The sequence below is a fragment of the Chinchilla lanigera genome, unplaced genomic scaffold (assembly GCF_000276665.1).
Source record: "Chinchilla lanigera isolate Chin_1 unplaced genomic scaffold, ChiLan1.0 scaffold00093, whole genome shotgun sequence".
Taxonomy (NCBI): domain Eukaryota; kingdom Metazoa; phylum Chordata; class Mammalia; order Rodentia; family Chinchillidae; genus Chinchilla; species Chinchilla lanigera.
The window spans coordinates 3,926,858-3,945,823 of NW_004955494.1; the positions used below are offsets into that span (position 1 = coordinate 3,926,858).

At 41.7% G+C, this 18,966-nt stretch overlaps 1 protein-coding gene across 1 annotated transcript in view; it reads left to right on the forward strand.

Annotated features, from left to right (window-relative positions):
* The window catches only part of Zc3hav1 (zinc finger CCCH-type, antiviral 1), a 59,992-nt gene that overhangs the window by 1,380 nt on the left and 39,646 nt on the right, over positions 1 to 18,966 (forward strand). The window lies entirely within an intron of this gene.

Below are 18,966 nucleotides of genomic sequence, written 5' to 3' on the forward strand. Positions count from 1 at the left end.
CCTGGAGCGAGCCCCAGAAGACCCTGGCTGGCGGGGACAGGCTCCCTCTGCCCGTCCCCGCCCGTGAGAATCCTAAGAATAAAGTACTCTCGGGTTAGCCACGGCCTGGAGAAGGGAAAAGTTGGAGGCAGGTTTGCGGGCCGGGCGACCCCCCTAAGCCTCCACCCCGGGGATCTTGGGTCTCCCTGGCTCCTGCCGCGGCCCCTAGACGTGGGGCGCCCTCCCCGGCCGCGTGGGCACCCGAGGCGCTTCCACGCGCCGGCGCGGGGCTCTTCTGGGTCCCGCCGCTCGCCGCCCCGCGTCCGGGTGACCGCTGGCTTGGCGCGTCTCGGGCACGGGCCGCACCCCCAGGCCACAACGGTCCCCTCCAAAGCCACCGAAGAAGTGGTGCTTCCCTCCTCCTTCCCTCCCGTGTCTGCGCGTGGCCCGCACCCCTGGCCACTCCTTCCTGGGACGGCGCAGTGGATTGAAATAACGCAGCTTGTTTATTCCAAAGCATCTGCATCTGCATCTGCGTATGTCTCCCCGGCTCTGTGTTTTGGTTTTAGTTTCCTTACAGTACTGGGGACTGACCCCAGGGCCTTGACCCTGAGCTACATCTCCAGCCCCTTGTTGATGTTTTATTTTGAGACAACCGTTCCCTAAATCACTAATTTGCCCAGGCGGGGCTTAAATTTGGGATCCTCCTGTCTCAGCCTTCCCGGCTCCCGCCAACCTCTTAATCTGTTATATAAATCACCAAAACCTTTTTGTGACGGCTCATTCGTCCTCTGCCCCTTCCTCCTTCCCATCTGCTTCCTAATGAATGCCTTGTTGAATTAACGAATGGTTCTTTCTGGACACTGTTTTTCCCTGTATCTTATCAGTCCCACCCTAGTTCTGTTCAATTATTTTTTTCTCGGTAGAGTACTTTTCCCACCTTTCTGTCCTTGAAAACTAACTGATGCCTAGTGACCAAACTGTGGTCATCAAATTTCGGGCGGGCACTTTCGAGCTACCTTATTTAAATATTTAATATGTTATGAGGCAACAATTTGAGTCTGTTTCTAGTTGTTGAGGTAACAGTGTCGCAACTGAAGAAAGAAGTAAATCACAAGAAGAAGAAAGTGGTAGAGAAAAGAGGAAGAAATGTCCTAGCACATTCTAGCACATTCTAGAATGTTCTAGCTTGATACTGAACAACAACAGCGTTGGAAGTCTTTGTAACCTTTTCCTGTTCTTATCTGTTTTGTAAAGAAGAATTTTTCACCAACTAGAGTTGACTTTTGGTTTTAAAAGTTTCAGTTTTCCTGGTTTCTTGTTTGTTTGCTTTTTGCTTTTCTGTTTTCAAAACTCAGGATTGAACGGACAGCCTGGTGCATCCTAGGAAAGGGACCTGTCACTGAGCGACATTCCCAGTCCTTCTATATTTTATTTTGAGCCAGAGTCTTGCTAAATTGGCCAGGTTGGACTCTAGGTTGCGATCTTTCTGCTTCATTCTCCTGAGCCGGTAAGGTTATAGTCGTGGGTCTCCACACTCGCTCTCTATGGAGTTTCTCAACGCACTTGAAAATAGTGAGAGGAGAATGTTGACTCCTTCGGACCTTTCTTTTTTTTTTTTTTTTTTATTTGTTTTGTTTTGTTTTTTTGGTTTTTTTTTTCCGGTACCGGGAACCGAACTCACGACCTTGCACTTGCCAGGCAGGCACTTTGCCGCTGAGCTAAATCCCCAGCCCCCGGACCCTTCATTTTGATTCAGCAGTTTTTAAAACATGGCCAGTCTCCTTTCACTTATTCTGCCTTTGCCATTGCTGACTCCATCAGTGTTTTATTTTAAAGCAAATCCTAGCATCATTTGCTTCATAATTCCTTCACTATCTCAAACAGGAGTACTTTTTATTAACAATCACGAAACCATCATCTTTTTTTATTTTTTATTTTTCATTGTTTTATTTTTTGGTGCTAGAGCTGGAACCCTGGCTGTCTCGCTTGCAGGCAAGTTCTCATACTGAGCTCCATCTGTGGCCCAGTGATTAAATGTTTTTAATAATACTATAATGTTATTATTCTCTAATACCAGTTTTCAAATTCCTTGTCTCATAAATTCAACTTATATTTTCAGGAGAAAAAAACCCCTACACAAACATAATCTGTACATGTTTTTAGTTTTATGAAAATTATTATGGCATTTTTTTCTTTCTTGATTTGCAAACATCAAAATCAGTTTAGCCTATAGAGTGGTTTGTTAATCTACATCTTTCTGTAATTTAAAAGATGATATATAATATAGGGATTATTTTGTCTGTGCAAGTTTGGATGGACCCTCCAGAGAATTCAGTAAATTTTTTTTTTTTAGTGTATTGATCAAAATCTTAGTTTTACATTTGCTGGTTCAGCTGTATTTTAAAATTTCTGTTTATATCACTTTTGAGTTTGGGAATAGAAACTTTCAATCTATTGTAATATAGAATTTCCTAATAAGCACCTATGGAGAGAATTTTTTTTCCTCAGAATCTGGAAAACATTTCCCACTAGACATGCTTTTTAATATTCTTCCCCTAGCAACTTTTATAAGAGCTGTCTTCTCAAGCTTGATGCCTGTGTAAGGACTTTCTTGGTGCATCTGTGAACTAAAAAATAGCTATGGTGATGTTACCAGAGACTTGAATAAATGGTTCGTGTGTTTACATGGAGATAATTTGCATTTTGTTGGACTTACAAACTTCCTCTGCAGTGCTATTATTTATAGATAGGTTTTCTTTCATTCTCTAGTTTCTATTTTATTTATTTGTTTGTTTATATTTATTTATTTATTTATTGCCAGAGTGCTTTGACCTGGATGTTTTAATTGAAAACAGAGCTTTCTTAGGTGTTGTATAATCATTTGTTCTGGTACATTGTTTTGGCTATTTGTTTGCTTTGCTGAAATACATTCTCCACGCATGGAGCAGTTCAAATCCTAATTCTGACATGAACAACAACCAGCATTTGTTGAAGTATACGCCCAGATCTGTGAAAAATACAGCAGAGTGATGTCCCAGTTAGTCTTCCGATGGCTCCTGAAGGTAGGTACAGGAAGTCCCATCTCGGTGGAATTAAACCTCCTCATTTGCTGAAGATCTCATAGCTGGTAGCTGGCAGAGTTGATGTTTGAATATGATCACCATGACTCTTTTCCGTCTGTTTGTTTGGCTTATGCGACCAGGTTTCTCTGTGTAGTTCAGGCTGGCCTTGAACTCACTGTGTAGCCCAGCCTGGCTTTGGACTTGTGGCAATCTACCTGCCTCAGTCTCCTGAGTGCTGAGATTACAGGTGTGTGCCACCACGCCCTGACTGGCATGACTTTTTAAGTATCTGCTTCCATTGTCCAGTAACTCTGTGACATGTGATCTTTGATTAATTAAAATATTAGCAATATTTTAAAAGCATGATTTCTGTTTAACGTTCAAAGTAGGCTGGCTGAGTGTCTTTGGCTTGTTTTGTGGTTTCTGCCAAGGTGGGTGTTTCCTCTGAGCTCTTCCTTGTTTGCAAACTTTTGCCATTCCCTCTCGGTTAATTGAAACCTTGGGTCGGGGTGGGGAGATGGAAAGAGGCCTAGTTGACAGTTTCGTAATTTGAAAAAAAAAAAAAAAAAAAAAAAAGAGGTATGGTGGCACATGCCTGTAATTCCAGCACTCAGGAGGCTGAGGCAGGAGGATCGTCACAAGTTTGAGGCCAGCCGGGAATACCTAGTGAGTCTGAGACCAGCTTGGACTACATAGCAAGACCCTGTCTCAAAGAGCCCTAAAAACAAGCACCATAGTATATGTACTCTGAATATATAAGGATATTGCAAAAATGTTGTATAATAAGTTTATAACTCATCTCCAAGAATCATTGCTTACATTTTTCATATTTGCTTCTTTTAAATGAAATTAAAAAATCATAGTAGCCTCAAGATATTTTTTGTCTACCCCAATGTCATTTCCCTCTCCTCAGAAACAATTTTGATGTATATCCTGCCCTTCCTGGTTTTTACTATTTCTAAACATACAGATTTATGTTCATATAAAAATGTATTATTAATGAAAGTTAGAATTTTTACTCAGTGTTGTATTTTGGAGGGCTATTGATGCTGACACATTAGGATCTAGTTGGGGTTTTTTGTGTTTTTGTTTTTTGAGATAAGAGTTTCACTTTGTAGTTCAGACTGGCTTTGAACACACCCTGCATAGCCCAGACTGGCCTTGAACTCCTGGGGATCCTCCTTCCTCAACCTCCTGAGTGCTGGGATTACAGACTGCGGCACCGCACCAGCTGTTTTGTTTTGTTTTGTCGGGGGAGAGTGAACTCTCTATCACTGAGTTACACCTCCAGCCTGGTGTATTCATTTGAACTGACTATGAAAATAAAGATGGTGAACAGTATTTCATCATACGACATACCACAAGTCAGTCACCTGGTCCCCAAGTGATGGGTATTCACACTGTTAGTTTCTTGCTACAAAAAACTGTGCTGCCGAGAATACACATTTGTTTCATCTGGGGGCTGAACACTGCTGCTCCGCTGTCCAAGCAGCCCACCGGGATCATAACCCAGCCCCAATAAAATATTAGAGGGACAAAGTTTAACTGAAGGAAGACACTTTATTTGTAAATAGGAAAAGGAGAAGATAGATAGCTACCCTGATAAGAATCAGGGTAGGGGGCTCCAGAAAGATGGAGGACCTGTGGGCTTTTGTTCCTAGCTACTTTTATAGGAGGGTGAATGATGCTTCTCCCGCACCCCCGACCTGGAGCTTGCCCTAACTGGATTGGCTTCCCAGCGCCTCTGCCTAATGTCATTTCTTCTGGTGGTCTACACGCAGCTTTTGTCTGTTTACTTGTCCTTGACCTACCTTTCAAGGCCTTATCTTTGGGCTGGGCATCTAGTTGTTGTTGGTGGGGTGTTGGGTGTGCCTTGCTCTTGGTTAGCTTAGCGTTAGTAAGGGCCTGTGGATAGCTATTATACTCTATAATGACCCTAGAGGGAGTAACATAGTGACTGTAGCGTGAACACACACGTATATGTGTATGTGTTAGTGCACAGGTGTAAGTACATCCTGCCTTAATAAAGTTAGCCCCCCCCCCTGCTTCCCCTGTACTTTTTAGAGGTGGGGCGACCATCGCATGTGCACTTGGCTTCCCTCTGTGTCCTGCCTGGCAGCTCTTTCTCTGGTCTCTTGGTGCGAGGCCCAAGGCCATTTCTTTATCTGGATTTTCATTTTCCCTGTAGTACCTCTGTCCTTGACTTGCTTCCCGGGGGAAATTTTCTAGTAAAATTCATTTTTAACTCTTTCTAGTCAGGATTAGCTAGATGATTCAATAAGCCCTCTACTATATTTTCTTGTTTACAGACCCCTGAATCTACACATTTAAGTGTTGATGCTCATGGCAAGGGTGTATCCTGGGCAGATCCTTACCATGGAATTGCTATACTGAGTGGTTACACACCTCCACCATTTCCAGGTTCTGACCAATCAGAATGAAAGGTGTAGAAGAGTGGCAGAACATGTGCTTAGTTTGTACAAGGTCCTAGGTTTGAAGCCCAGCATCCCTCCAAAACAATTTTCTCATTAAAGTTCTTTTTATGTAAGCTGTGTACCCCCAGTCAGTCAAAGAGTAGAACACTGCATGTCTACACCCTCCCGAATTCTCTTCCTTGATCACCAATGGTCTCCTTCTTACAGATGGTAATGAGAGGTAAGTGTGATTCTATATTTGGTCATTATTTTTCCCCATGTGTATTTTTTTTTTTTTCATATCATAAAGCAGTATTTTGGACCATTTTGCCAACCCCATAGATGGTATCAACACTGAAGGTGCAAATACAGTTGACCTCTATATATTATATAGTGGTCATACATATCAGTGGGTTCAACCCACTGCAGATGGAAAATATTTGGGCAAAAGAGTCCATCTGTACTAAAAACGTACAGACTTCTCTCCTGGTCCTTATTCGCTGAGCAATCCAGTGTAATAACTACTTACATACCATTTACATTGTATTAGATATTGTAAGTAATTAGAGATTATTTAAATTATGGAGAGGATATGTGTAGGTTATATGCATGTACTACACCTTGTATATAAGGGCCTGAGCATCTGGGATCTCAGTATTAGGAGATCCTGCAACCTATCACCTGTGGATCCCAAGGGATGGATATATGGGCTTTGTTTGCTAAACTTAATACTTCTGAGATTCACCATCTGAATATATAGTGCTCTGTTGCTCTACCATCTTCTGCCTGGGCACTAGGCTTTACAGGTCTCGCTCATGGTGGTTGTTTGCCTGCATCTCTACTTACTTTTTGAGGAATCCTTGCTGCAAGGGAATTGTGCCCATCTAGAGCCTGTGTCTCCCTCTACCCAAACTTACACCACACCCTGGGTTCTTGGGCCACTTCCGGGGCCGGTGTATGTGTCTTCCTTCTTCCCCTGGTCTTTCCTTAGACGGATGGAATTTGCATATACTGGACGGTGGGCTGATTGCCTCTGAATTCATCCCTGAACTGAGATTGCCTCTGAATGCACTAGCAGTGCGATGGAGCCCGGATGGGAAGAGAAAGGAATAGTGGAGTTGGGAGCTAGGGCTGGCTTCCTCTGCAGTCCTGTGTCCTTTCATAAAACTCTGGAGTGTCCAAGAATTCTAAACTCAAACATGGCCATCTTGGAAATTATAGAAGTATGTTCATTACAGTAGGAAGAAAGAACATATTTTAGTTAGTGGTTTCTTAACTTGATTTATTACTGTTAAATATTTAGGCATATTTTTACTTGGGCCTCCATTTATAGCCTTGGTGTGAGCCTCACAAATATGAGAGGGGTAACTATGGTTCATTGAAATGTATAGCTTTCCTTTGTGTGAATGTACGCAATTGATCCATTTTCTTTGTAGTTTTTTTTTTTTTTTTTCTTTTTTTGTCTTTTTGAGACAGGGTCTTGCTGTGCAGTTCAGGCTGACCCTGAGCTCACTTTGTAGCCCTGGCTGGTCTTGAAATTGCAACGTTCCTCCTGCCTCAGCCTCCCAAGTGCTGGGATTACAGGCATGTGCCACCACGCCTGCTTTTCTTCTCAGTTTTAAAATTGGTATTGTTTTAAATTTTTTTGCTACTAGCCGGGCATGGTGGCACACACCTGTAATCCCAGCACTCGGGAGGCTGAGGCAGGAGGATCATTTTGAGTTCAAGTCCAGCCCGGGCTACAAAGTGAGCTCAAGGCCAGCCTGAACGAGACCCTGTCTCAAAAAGACAAAAAAAAAAAAAAATTTTTTTTTTTTTGCTACTAAACCAAGATTTGCTACTAAACCAAGTTTGAATATTTTGTGGAATATTTTGGTGTGTTTCTTTGTGTACATGCACGCCAAGTTTCCTTAGGTCTGTAGTAGGGGAATTTGAATATTTACCTTAAGTTGTATGATCCCAGATAGTTTTTCAAAGTGTGTTTGCCAAGCTATTTTCCCACCAGCTATGAACATTCCCTTGCTTCATATTCTTGCCAAGTGGCATCTCGAGCCTTTAAAAAGTTGTGTCAATACAAAGAATGTGAAACTGAATCTCAGCGTTGCCTTGATTCTTCATATCGTGTGGGTCCCCAGGCCTTTAGGTTATAGTACTCTGATTTTAACTTGCTTGATGCTTCTTATTTTCATTTTACTCTTTTGGTTATCTGAGTGCCCAACTTATTTTCGTATGTAATAGCCTTCGTTTCACCTTTCTTTCTTTCACCATTTTGAGCAATAGCTTAAATCATTTTAAGTGTAAAATTCTGTGTCAATAAACACATTCATGATATTGTGCAACTATCAAATTCCAGAACATTTTCATCACCCCAGAAAGAATCCCCACACCCATCAGCAGTTGGTCTTCATTCTTCCCTTCCCTCAGCCCCAACAGCCTCTAATCTTCTTTCGGTTTCTATTCATTTGCCTTGGCTGAGCATTTCCCATAAATGAAGTCCTGCCATATATGGCTCGCGGGTTCTGCTTCCTTCACTGAGTATAATGTTTTTTTTTTCTTTTTTAGAGACAGGGTCTCATTATGCAGTTCAGGCTGGCCTTGTGCTCACTTTGTAGTGAGCTGGTCTTGAACTCGTAACGATCCTCTTGCCTCAGCCTCCCGAGTGCTGGGATTACAGGCGTGCACCACCATGCCCAGCAGTATAATGTTTTCAAGATCTGTGTTTTTCTTGTGTGTTGCCACCTTGTTAGTGTGTGTATGTTTATGCAGGAGGGGTCTGCCTGGAAAGGAAGTTTCTTGTGTTACTGATTTGTCTTCTGTCCTTGGAGTCGCTTTGTTTGGGCTGGTGGCCTCAGAGACCTGCTGTACTCTACAGCCTCATGGTACAAAGGCGTGCGCCCCGTGAGAATCATTTGGGAATTTCTATTCTCGCTCCAGATTTGCTTCATTTATTGAACTTCAGTTTGATCAAACTTGACTTCAATGTCTGCAGTGTTCTTTGAAGCAGTCAGAGACAGAATGGATACTGATGGAACCTTAAGGGCATCATGGTAAATTTTTGAAAGGCATATTATGGAGGGTGCGTAATGCCCACATTTATTTTTCAGGAGAATTTCTATTGATGAGTTATTAATTTTAATTTTATGACTTTAATTATATTAAGCATGTATACTTAACAGGAAAGTAAAATGTCAATAAAATAAAATACTAACTTTTAATGTAACAAGTGCTTAGAATAAGCACCAACATTTTCAACATTAACTGTTTACCTGCTTACAAGTCCTAAAGAATAACCACAGAAATGAATCCCTATGTGAACTATGATGAAAATACAAACAAAACTTTATCACAGAAATAATAATCTTTGCTTCAATTATTGTACTAACACAGTCTTTACACATGACAACTGCGTGTTCCATACACAAGTCTCCCATCACTGACAGCACCTGTGCTTAGCTTTCTTTTCCTGTTTGCCAGGCCATGCTTGTCACCTCTCTTGTCTTCCTCTTTTGTCAGGAGCTTCCTATTGTATTATACAATGTCCACTTAGCAGGAAAATGAAATATCAATAAAATAAAATAGCAAATATATAGTGAGTGTTTGGAATAAACATCAACATTTTCTACATCAGCTTACTAAACCAAAAAAAACCAACCAAAATAAATCCCTGAGTGAACTGCAATGAAAATTAATAAAACTCTAATAAATAAATAAAATAAATCAAATTAATAAATCAAATAAAACTCTACCACAAAAAAAATCTTTACTTGAATTATCATACTTAAGGCAGTTAACCTGCCCCATGCACAAATATTGTATCTTTTACACTGATAGCACATGTTTTGTTTTCCTATCTTCTTTGGTAGGACATATTTGACATCTTGCTGGTCTTCCTGTTTCTTTGGATGTTCTTGGGATGTTCACCTGTCTGTTCTCTGGCCTGCTCCAGAATCCTTTTGTGGAGTTCTTTGTGCAGATACATATTGTTCTTCCCTACTGTAATTGATCATTTATCAGTTCAAGTCTCAATCCTCTAAGAAAATTTCTCTGTGATATTTTGTGCTGGTTATTTTCTTTGTAAACTATGGAACCATTTATCCCTGACATGTTTAGGTTCAAGTAAAACACAACCGCTGGCCAATGCTTTGTGTCTGAGTGACATCATAGTTGGTGCATAATTCGTCAATATCTATCCCATCTTTCATTTTGTTGTAAAATGAAATTTCTGGCTTAATTTGTGTTGAAGATTCACTATCTATCTTTTTTTTTTTTGAGACAGGGTCTCACTATACAGTCCACACTCACCTTGAACTCACTGTGTAGCACAGGCTGACCTTGAGCTCACAGGATCCCCAGTCTCCCAAATGCTGTGACTACAGGTGTGCACCGCCATGCCTGGCTACCAATCTTAACATCATGGTGTGATGTTGACAGTAGCAATACTACTTTGTTTCTCTTCACCACATAAGAAGCCAGTGGTTTTTTTTTTCCCAATAAGCTTTTACTGGTACATTTTAGATATATATAATGATCACATTCATCATAGAGAATTTGTACCTGCAGATGATATAACTTTGTTTTTTTTTCCCATCCCCCTACCCTCCCTTCAATCTCTCCTCCCCTCCCCATTTACAAAAGACTTTTTCCTTCTTTTTTCATTTTTGTTTACTTTTCCCTTCTTTTCTTTCCCCCTCCCCTTCCTTTGTTCTCCCTCCCATTTTCTTCCTATTTCACAATATTTATACATTTTGATCTTTATTTACACTTTTGGTTACTTACACCAGAGAAACAATATGGTATTTTTTGTTTGTTTGTTTGTTTGTTTTTTTCCAGTACCAGGAATCGAACTCACGACCTTGCGCTTGCCAGACAGGTGTTGTGCTGCTGAGCTAAATCCCCAGCCCCAACAATGCGGTATTTACACACGTGTGTCCAATGTATTTTGCATAAGAGTACATCCATTTACCTAGAAATGTCTCAAGCATATCCTTCTTTAGGGCAGAGTAGTATAAAACCCCACATCTTCTTTATCTATTCACCAGTTGATGGGCATTTGGGCTGTTTCTAAGATCTGGCTATTACAAACTGTGAGGAGACCAATGTTATGTCTTTCTGAACTCCCAAGATTGTATTGTATATGTCTCTATTGTGAACTTGCAACATTTTTTTCAGAAATCTTGGCTTTGTTCTTTGGAGTAGTCCCTGTGCCAGCCAACTGGTATTCTTTTAACAAATGTGACATCAATAGGTAACTTGTGAACCTACTGTTGAATGTGATATTTGGGTTACTTTTTGAAATATGTGCAAGTCTGTTCTCAATGTCATACAGTTTATTATTGCATGAATAAAGACCTGATGGCTGAGTTCCAGGATAAATTTCTAAATCCAAGGTATAAAATGTTCTCACATCTACCAGGGCATACATTTTTATACCACATTTGGAAGGTTTACTTGGCATATACTGCCAAAAGCTTTGGCAACCATGAAATGATGCAAGTTGCTCATCAGTTGTCAGGTATTCCGATGGTGCATAAATTGCTTGACAATTTGAAACAAAGCTTTCAAAAAATGAGTAAATAGCAGCCAAATGGTCGTGTTTTTTTTTTTTTTTTTTTTTTTTTTTTTCTTGGCAGGTCTTTTTCTCATTATTAAACCCAGGAAATTTTGAAGGAAAACAAATCTGTTGAGTATCATTATTGTTCTAAAAATCTCAGTTCCACACCAGTCACTTCTCCATAAATCATTCAGATTCTGAAGATTAGGATAATAAAGTCCTGCTAGGAAGGCTTTTAGTTCAGATAGTGAGGGACTATGATAAATATATTTTTTGAGTATTAATTTTGATTCATACAGAATGTTTTACTTTTATTTCATTATTAGCATACTTCAAAACATCTTGTAGCATATTGTCTGTTACAGATAGTTTCCAACACTGAATCACAGTGTTAGTGTTCTGTCCAATAGATTTCACCCCTGGAAAGAACCTAATAACATTTCCTTTCCTAGTTCCAACACTGGATCATTCAGGTATACATTACCATTTTGACTTGTCAAATAGTTGCTTGCATTACTGTTTTCTTCCTCATGTGAATCAGAGTCTTCATTCTGTACTTCTCTGTCATATCTTGCTAACTTCTCTGACCTACATGACCCAGGTCATCGCTGGTAGCGGAATCACCTGATGACTCACTTGCAACCTCCTCCCAAAGTTGTAAACTCGGATTTTCATGCAATGTAGTATGAATTGGGCTAATTTGCGAAGAAAAATCAGAAGAAACCATTTAATAAAGCAAATTATACACACACAAAAATGTAACGTGAAGTGTAACGTGGGTAAAACTCATGTGCTGACCCTTTGTCACACGTGGATACACCTCGCTGTTTGTTGTAGCACGTGGGGGAACACAAAGATTGCTTCTTGTATTCCCCCAGTGCAGCTACTGAGACACACAGCTAGCTACCAGTATGCTAAAGTACATGTTTTCATTAGAAAACTATGGTATGGGTGTCCGCTACCCACCCGTAATGCCCCTAGTGACAAACCCTAACCTTAGCCCTAAATAGTGACAACTCGTCTTTATTTTAGTTATGAATAGTCTGTCCTCATGGTACAGAATCTACACATGGTCACACAGAGGGACACGTGTTTCTGGTGGACATGGCAACGGACAGACAGCAAAATACTTCCTACTTTTTACATAACATAGAGATGAGAAAACTATTTAAATTAGTGTAGATTTGTTTTCCTTCCATGAAATGGTTGTAATAATGCTTACTGACCATGTTTACTTTCAAACAGGAATCTGTGATCTTTACCTACAGGCTATTTTGGAATGGATGAGGCCCCCGGGATGGGTATATGGAAAAGGAGTAAAGGGTTCTGTCTAGGAGGGCCTAAGATTTCAGGTTCCATGAGGAATCAGAAATCAGTTTGCTAGGCGTGGTGGTGCATGCTTGTAATCCCAGCACTCCAGAGGCTGAGGAGGAGGACTGTCATGAGTACAAGGCCAGCCTGAACTACATAGTGAGACCTTGTCTCAAAAAAACCCCCAAAATCAGTTTAATCAGGTTGCAGTAGGAGAGCTGAACTTGGGTTAACAGAAAGAAGTAGAGACCCACTTTATGATCGTTTGTTTCCTGTTCAGAGAGAATTTAGACTAACTCATGGCATCAGATGAACACATGGCTCACTTTTCCTAGGAGAGAACTTTTTGAGTGTGTACACGAATCCCTGTTTCCTTGGGGGAATTCATTCTAAGACCCCCTTGGATGCTCAAATCTCTTACACAAAATGGCTTAGTTTTAGCATGTAACCTAAGCACACCCTCCCCATCGGCTAGATTATAGGTAGCACCCAACACAATGTAAATACTGTGTAGAGTTGTTATATTATATTGCTCAGGAAATAATGACAAAAGGGATGTCTGTACTTGTTTGGTTCATCTGCAACTTTTTTCCAATATTTCCCACCTACACTGGGTTGAATCCACAATCCTGCAACTTGCCAATACAGAGGGTCTAATAAGTACATTTATTTTAGGTTTTGCTTTGTTTTTTGGTACTGGGAATCGAACTCGGGACCTTGTGTTTTCAGGCGCTTGTGCCACTGAGCTATATCCCCAGTCCTGTACCTTTATTTTAAAATCATATGGTAGACAACCTGATTTCTGTATTATTTGTTAATTTTCATGTTTTTAAATTTAAAAATCAACATATGTACAAGAATATGGCTTCTATATAATATACCCATTTAAAGTGTACAATGTAAAGAATTACAACAAAAGGTTACACCCAGTTAACCAAGGCCAGTGGTAATTAAAAGATTCAGAACATTTTCATCAGCCTTAGAGGTTTTCTAGTACTCCTTCTCAACTAACCAGTTAATCCACACTCCTCTGGCCCTGTCATCTCAGGCAGTAATTGTCTGCTTTCTTAGATTAAAAAATATAGAGTTGTAGCATTTTTTTGCTACGCCGTGGCCTGTTTTGGTGAGCACCTGCCGTGTAAGTACTCAGCTTTGGAACTGTGCTTCTTAAACTTCCAGGTTGCTCTGAATCTCTTCAGGAAGCTTACTGAAATGCAGATTCCTGAGCCATACGTCTGAAATTCTGGTTCCACGAGGGGTGGACTTGAGTGTGGAAACTTGCTTTTGAACTGTCACGCTGAAGGATTCTTTTTCACAGGTTCAAAGCACACTTTCAGAAGCACACAGCAGCCATAGCTGCAGTGGCTGGCACATTGCAGACTGTTTTATGTGGCTTCCATGCTAGAGGGAGGAAAAGAGAAATGAATTCTTCAGTGTAGGGTGAACAAAAGATGAAAAAATATTGCTTCTTTAAAGGTTAAAGTGACCTGCCTTTGCCTTTTATGTGACATAGCCAGAGGACACAGGCTGCGTCGGCATTCTAGCCACCCATCCACAGATATTTATTAGGCATATACTTGGCGCTGCAAGGTAAACTCTTCCGGAGGTGCCTTCTCCTTTCTCTCTCTCTCTAAAAGGAATCCTCAAATATTGTTAAATAGTTAATCTTTCTTTAGTTCATCCTAGTTTTTATTTTTCCCAGGAGCTTATGTTGGGAAATACGGCTGGAGAGAAGGCTCACGTGACCTACTTTCTCTAATCATCCAGGTTTGGGGGTACGGACGTCACTTCCTGTCCTTTACTCGCTTCAATTCCTGTGCTTTTCTGAGTCCTGATGTGGACTTGGAGGGATGCTTCTCACATTTTGCTGTACATTGGCATCATTTGGGGAATCTTGAAGACAAAACAAAAATGCCACCTCACTCCTTGCCCTAGACTTAGATGTCATTAGACCTAGATGTTATTAGGGTGTGCACTGGACAGGGAGATTTTTACCATGCCACCCCCCCGCCGCCCCCCCTCCCGTGATTCCAGTGGGCACCAAAGTTTGCAGATCACTGCCTTAGGGAAATGTCAAGGCTGCAGGAACAGAAAGATGATGTTTGGTGGCACTATTACGTTTCTTGCACAGAAAAGAACCAAAGAAAAGAAAGAAGGCCTTTACTCCGGACACGGAGTGCAGAGGGCAACAGAAGATACTGGACTCCTCTGGGGCCAGACAAGGGACCTGGGGGTTTATAAAGACTCTGGCTAGGGGCGTAGCTTAAGGGGTGGGCTCAGTGACGTGTCAGGAGCTGATTGGGTCTCCCACACACACAGGAAGGGCAAGAGGAAGCTGTACTCTGGGCTGAGGCGAGGAGAAAGAGTGGTGGACATTGGGAAGATAAGCTGTTGTTTTGGGCTTCAGCTATGTTAGATCACCACCACCATAATAATTCAGCAATTCATACCCGGTCAGGAACCTATCAGGCACCAGTGCCGTTTGTCTCCCTCTGGGAATAAGCAGATGATATGTATGGGCGCTTGGCCTCTCACCTGCCTGTTGCTCTTTTGGTGTAGACCAGAAGTCTTTCTTGCTCTTTGCAGTCTTGCAGCAACCTGGTTCATTCCCTTCCTTGGGCTGAGGCCTGCAACCACCTGCAGCTTCCGCTCTGCCATTCTGTGTGATTAATGTGTTCTGGGAAAAGCCAACCTGTTCTCTCAACTCCAGTTTTCCTCTCCCCCCAGCACCAACTGTTCCCCTGCTCATTGTTGTCTCTGTCCACCCTGGCAGTTCCATGTTCACTGAACCATCCCCACCCTCTGTAACACTGCAATGTAATCTTGAACATCAAATGCAAGAGCACAGGAGTCTTGTGCTTTCAAATAATGTATCATTAGGGTTGTTTCGATTGTTAACATTTCACTCTCTAGGTCATTATTGTCTAGATTTTTAATCTTTCGCACATCCGGGTACCTTTTCTACCCAGCTTATATTACTGTGCGCTATTTCCTGTTTTCTATACAGAACGACTGTTTCTTTGTTGTCATTAACCCCCTGAAGTGTTAGGGAACAAGGGGGCCCAGAGGGGCCCTGAGGGGAGGACGGAAGGGGCATTTCAATACAAATTACTGTCAGAAAACAAGAAAAGCCCACGAGACTCTGGCCCGAGACTCTGGCCTGTCTGGTTACTTTCTTTTTGCTCTCGTGTCGAACTGGTCCTGTGTTTGCTGACGTGCTCAGGAGCCTAACCCAGAATCGAGCATGACAAGCCCAACCTGCGATTTTCTTCCCTGCCTACACCTTAGAGTCAGCGGGGGTCCCAGCGCCCTCAACTGAAACCAGTCTCTACGGGGATGTCCCAGGGGTCAGATATTTTTAAACCCTCTCCAGTTGATTAGTGTCTGTCACTGGGGGTGAGAACCAGCGTGCAGTGCAGGAGGGCTCTTTAGAACCACTCCCAGGGCAGGCGAGAGAACTCACTCCCTGGGTTAAAATAACATTTTGTTCTGGGGCTGGAAGGGAAAAGTGAAAATGTCATTTGTTTTTAGGCTTTTGGCACCAGATTTCTGCAAGACAGTTCTGCCTCTTTCAAGGCTGTTTTTGCTCCTTTTTAAAATTACCATTTCCTACCCTGACTCATGCAGTTTGAAGTTTATCTGGTTCCCGCACTCTGCAAAGGTTTGCTTTGTCCTGGGCATTATGGGTTAGTTTTTTTGTTTTTTACCTGGGAGGTGAAACGTTCCTGTGGCCATAGGCAACCTTCTACAGAGCCCTTTTATCGCTGGGGACGCACTGTACCAAGCTGAGAGATGGCCTCGAACCAGATGCTCCTAGCCTGTCCCCAGGAAAGCACCGGCAGGGTCATATGGGAGCTCGATAGAAATACAAATTCTTAGCCCCCACACGCAGACCTGCTGATTTCGGAAACTCTGGGGCTGGGGCCCTGCCTTAGGTGTGCAGCAAACCTTCTAGATGATTCTGATGCATGTTAAAAAGCTCAAGAATTACCTGGAGCTGGTAGATCTGTCGTCAGCTAGAGTAGGTTCTTGCTTTTGTAGAAATGGAAATTAAAACTGAAGCAGAAATCTACAAGGGAAAAAGCTTTACTGTAATGGGAAAGCTGAAGGAAAGAGAAGAAAGGACTCTCCCTTAGGCAGCTGGAGGCGGCACACTCTGATATAGGGGTTTAGACTTGCCTACTTGCATAGTTGGGAAACCAGCTTTCAAGGATTAGCCGATGGTCTGGGGTCAAGTTGATATCTATGTCAGTTTTGGTGTCTTAGCTCTGGAATCCTTTTGGCTGAGGGCTGGTCCCATTCCAGGAAATGGTATCTGTCTGTAGGGGTCTTATCAGGAAGAGCTCCAGGCTTCTGTGTGCAGTAGAATGCCCCTCTAAACCTCTTATCTCAGTGACCCGTCTTTTTTTTTTTTTTTTTTTTTGGTACCAGGAATCAAACTCAGGGCCTGGCGCTTGCCAGGCAGGCACTTGTGCCACTGAGCTATATCCCCGGCCCCATTGTCCAGTCTTGAAGGGGGATAGGATCTTGTATTTTCAGGGCTATTCAACTTTTCTTTGCTGACTTTTAGACAGAAATCCCCTAAATGATGAACATGTCTGTATGCAGAGCTAAAAGAGATTTGACCCCAAATTTACAGTAAAAAAAGACTAGAAAATGAAAGTAAAACTTTGTTCTACTTCTAGTTATCTATTGGGCACCTGTAGACCCAAGTGAAGTCATGACGATACAGGGGAAATAAATGGAACTCCTAACCTGCTAGATGTCCAAGACACCACCCAAAATCGAAGAATCAATTCTAAGGAACAACAGAGGTTAAGAGTAGGAAAAATTTTATTGAAAGAGCTCCTGAGAGAGACAGGAGGAGCCCTGAAAAAGGCTTGCTGTGGATCCCATTTTACAGAGTCATTTCCTATAGCAAAATCATGAGGTGGGTTCAACATCACAAGGTGGGCACAAGGCGAGACAAAACTATGATCAACCAGTAAGATTATAAGTTTAGCTGTTTAGGTAATATTGATCCAATGGGGAAGCAGGTCACATAGCTAGTGTGCCTGGAAAGAGCAAGGACCTTTTAGGAAGAGAGGAATCAGGGGGTTTATCTCTTGGGGAGGTCTGCAGGCCTGCTCATTTTGTCTTTATCTTGAGGCCTGGCCTCCAACAGGTGCTCCTCTGGCCACAGAGGGTGTGTTTTCATTCTCTGTATCAACTCCCTCAAGAGCCCAGCCCTGTCTATATTTCTACCCAGCTTACTTGTCTATAATCATGATTTATAGCAAAAATAGCCTTTAAGTCCCTGGTCATCCTAAGAAAAAACACAAATCATGCTTTTAATGAGCAGCAGGCAAGGGCCCAGGATTTTGCCTGTATACCCGCCCAACCCCCATGATTATAGCGATCCTAACTAATGTTATTGTTAGGGAAAGCCAGGTCCTAACACGGTGAGGTCTTGGGTTACTTTATATGATTAGCTGGGTCTTTCAAGGAATAGCCTTTCTGTTGTTGTTTTTTTTTTTTTTTTTTTTTTCCTGGTACCGGGAATTGAACTCACCACCTTGCTTTTGCTAGGCAGGCTCTGTGCCCCTGAGCTAAATCCCCAGCCCCCAGGAATAGCTTTCTTTCCTTCCAGGTCATTGATTGCTCTTGTACAAATAAAGTGGGCTGTGCTTACTTGCTTTGGAGAGAAGTAGCTTCCTGTTTACTTCACAGGTGGATGGCTCCATTTAGTTTGTTTTGAGACCCTGAGGTTTCTCCAGCTCCTTTATATGGGTCCTGAACTTTATAGGGGTCCCTATATGGTGAACTTTATTTGGGTCCTGTACCTTACTAGCCTATTTAGAAGGTGTTAACATTCTCTGGAGCTAAAGTTAGAAACCATAGGCTTTTTGGATATGGTCTCCAGTCTGCTAATGATTTTCTGCCTAACCTCTGACTGTGGCAGCTTGGAGTGGGGCCCAAGAATTTGTATTTCTGAGCTCTGGCCACACTCTGAGAAGCAGAGCTTAGAGAACCCCAAGAGGCTAAACTTTCACAAAATTTCCTGTTGTAAACTTATTAGTCAATATTAGGTACCTTAGGTGGGACAAGAAAATCAGAAAAAAGTGACAAGAAGATAAAGCTACGGCCACTTTAACTACTTAACAGTTTACGCTGAGCATTGCTTTGGCATTGTGTTTGTTTACATACCGAGTATATCAAGATGTACTGACTATACCAAGATACTCACTTGTACGTCTATTTGTTTTATATCAACCAGGTTTTGCATAGTTTTTATCTAGAACATTGTATTCGCCTGTGATGTTTGTTTCTAGTGAAGGTCTAATAATCTTCTTTTACTAATTTGTGTTTATTTTACTTGTGAAAAATAACCTATAATTTTGCACCACAACCTATAAAAACTCTTATCATAAGTACATTAGGTATAATTTGTATACTTCACCATAACTCAGTGGTATTTTTTTACAATGTGAAACGGACATGTTTGGGACACTGAGACTGAATAGGAAGGAAGTGCCTAAAGATCTGCAAAAGGAAAAACTGAAAAGGGAGAAATGTTAGCAGGTCAGAGAGGAAAAGTCTGTGGTAGGAAACGGATAGACAAAAAGGACGTTGTTGTCAACTATTCGTAATACAGAAACGATAGAAC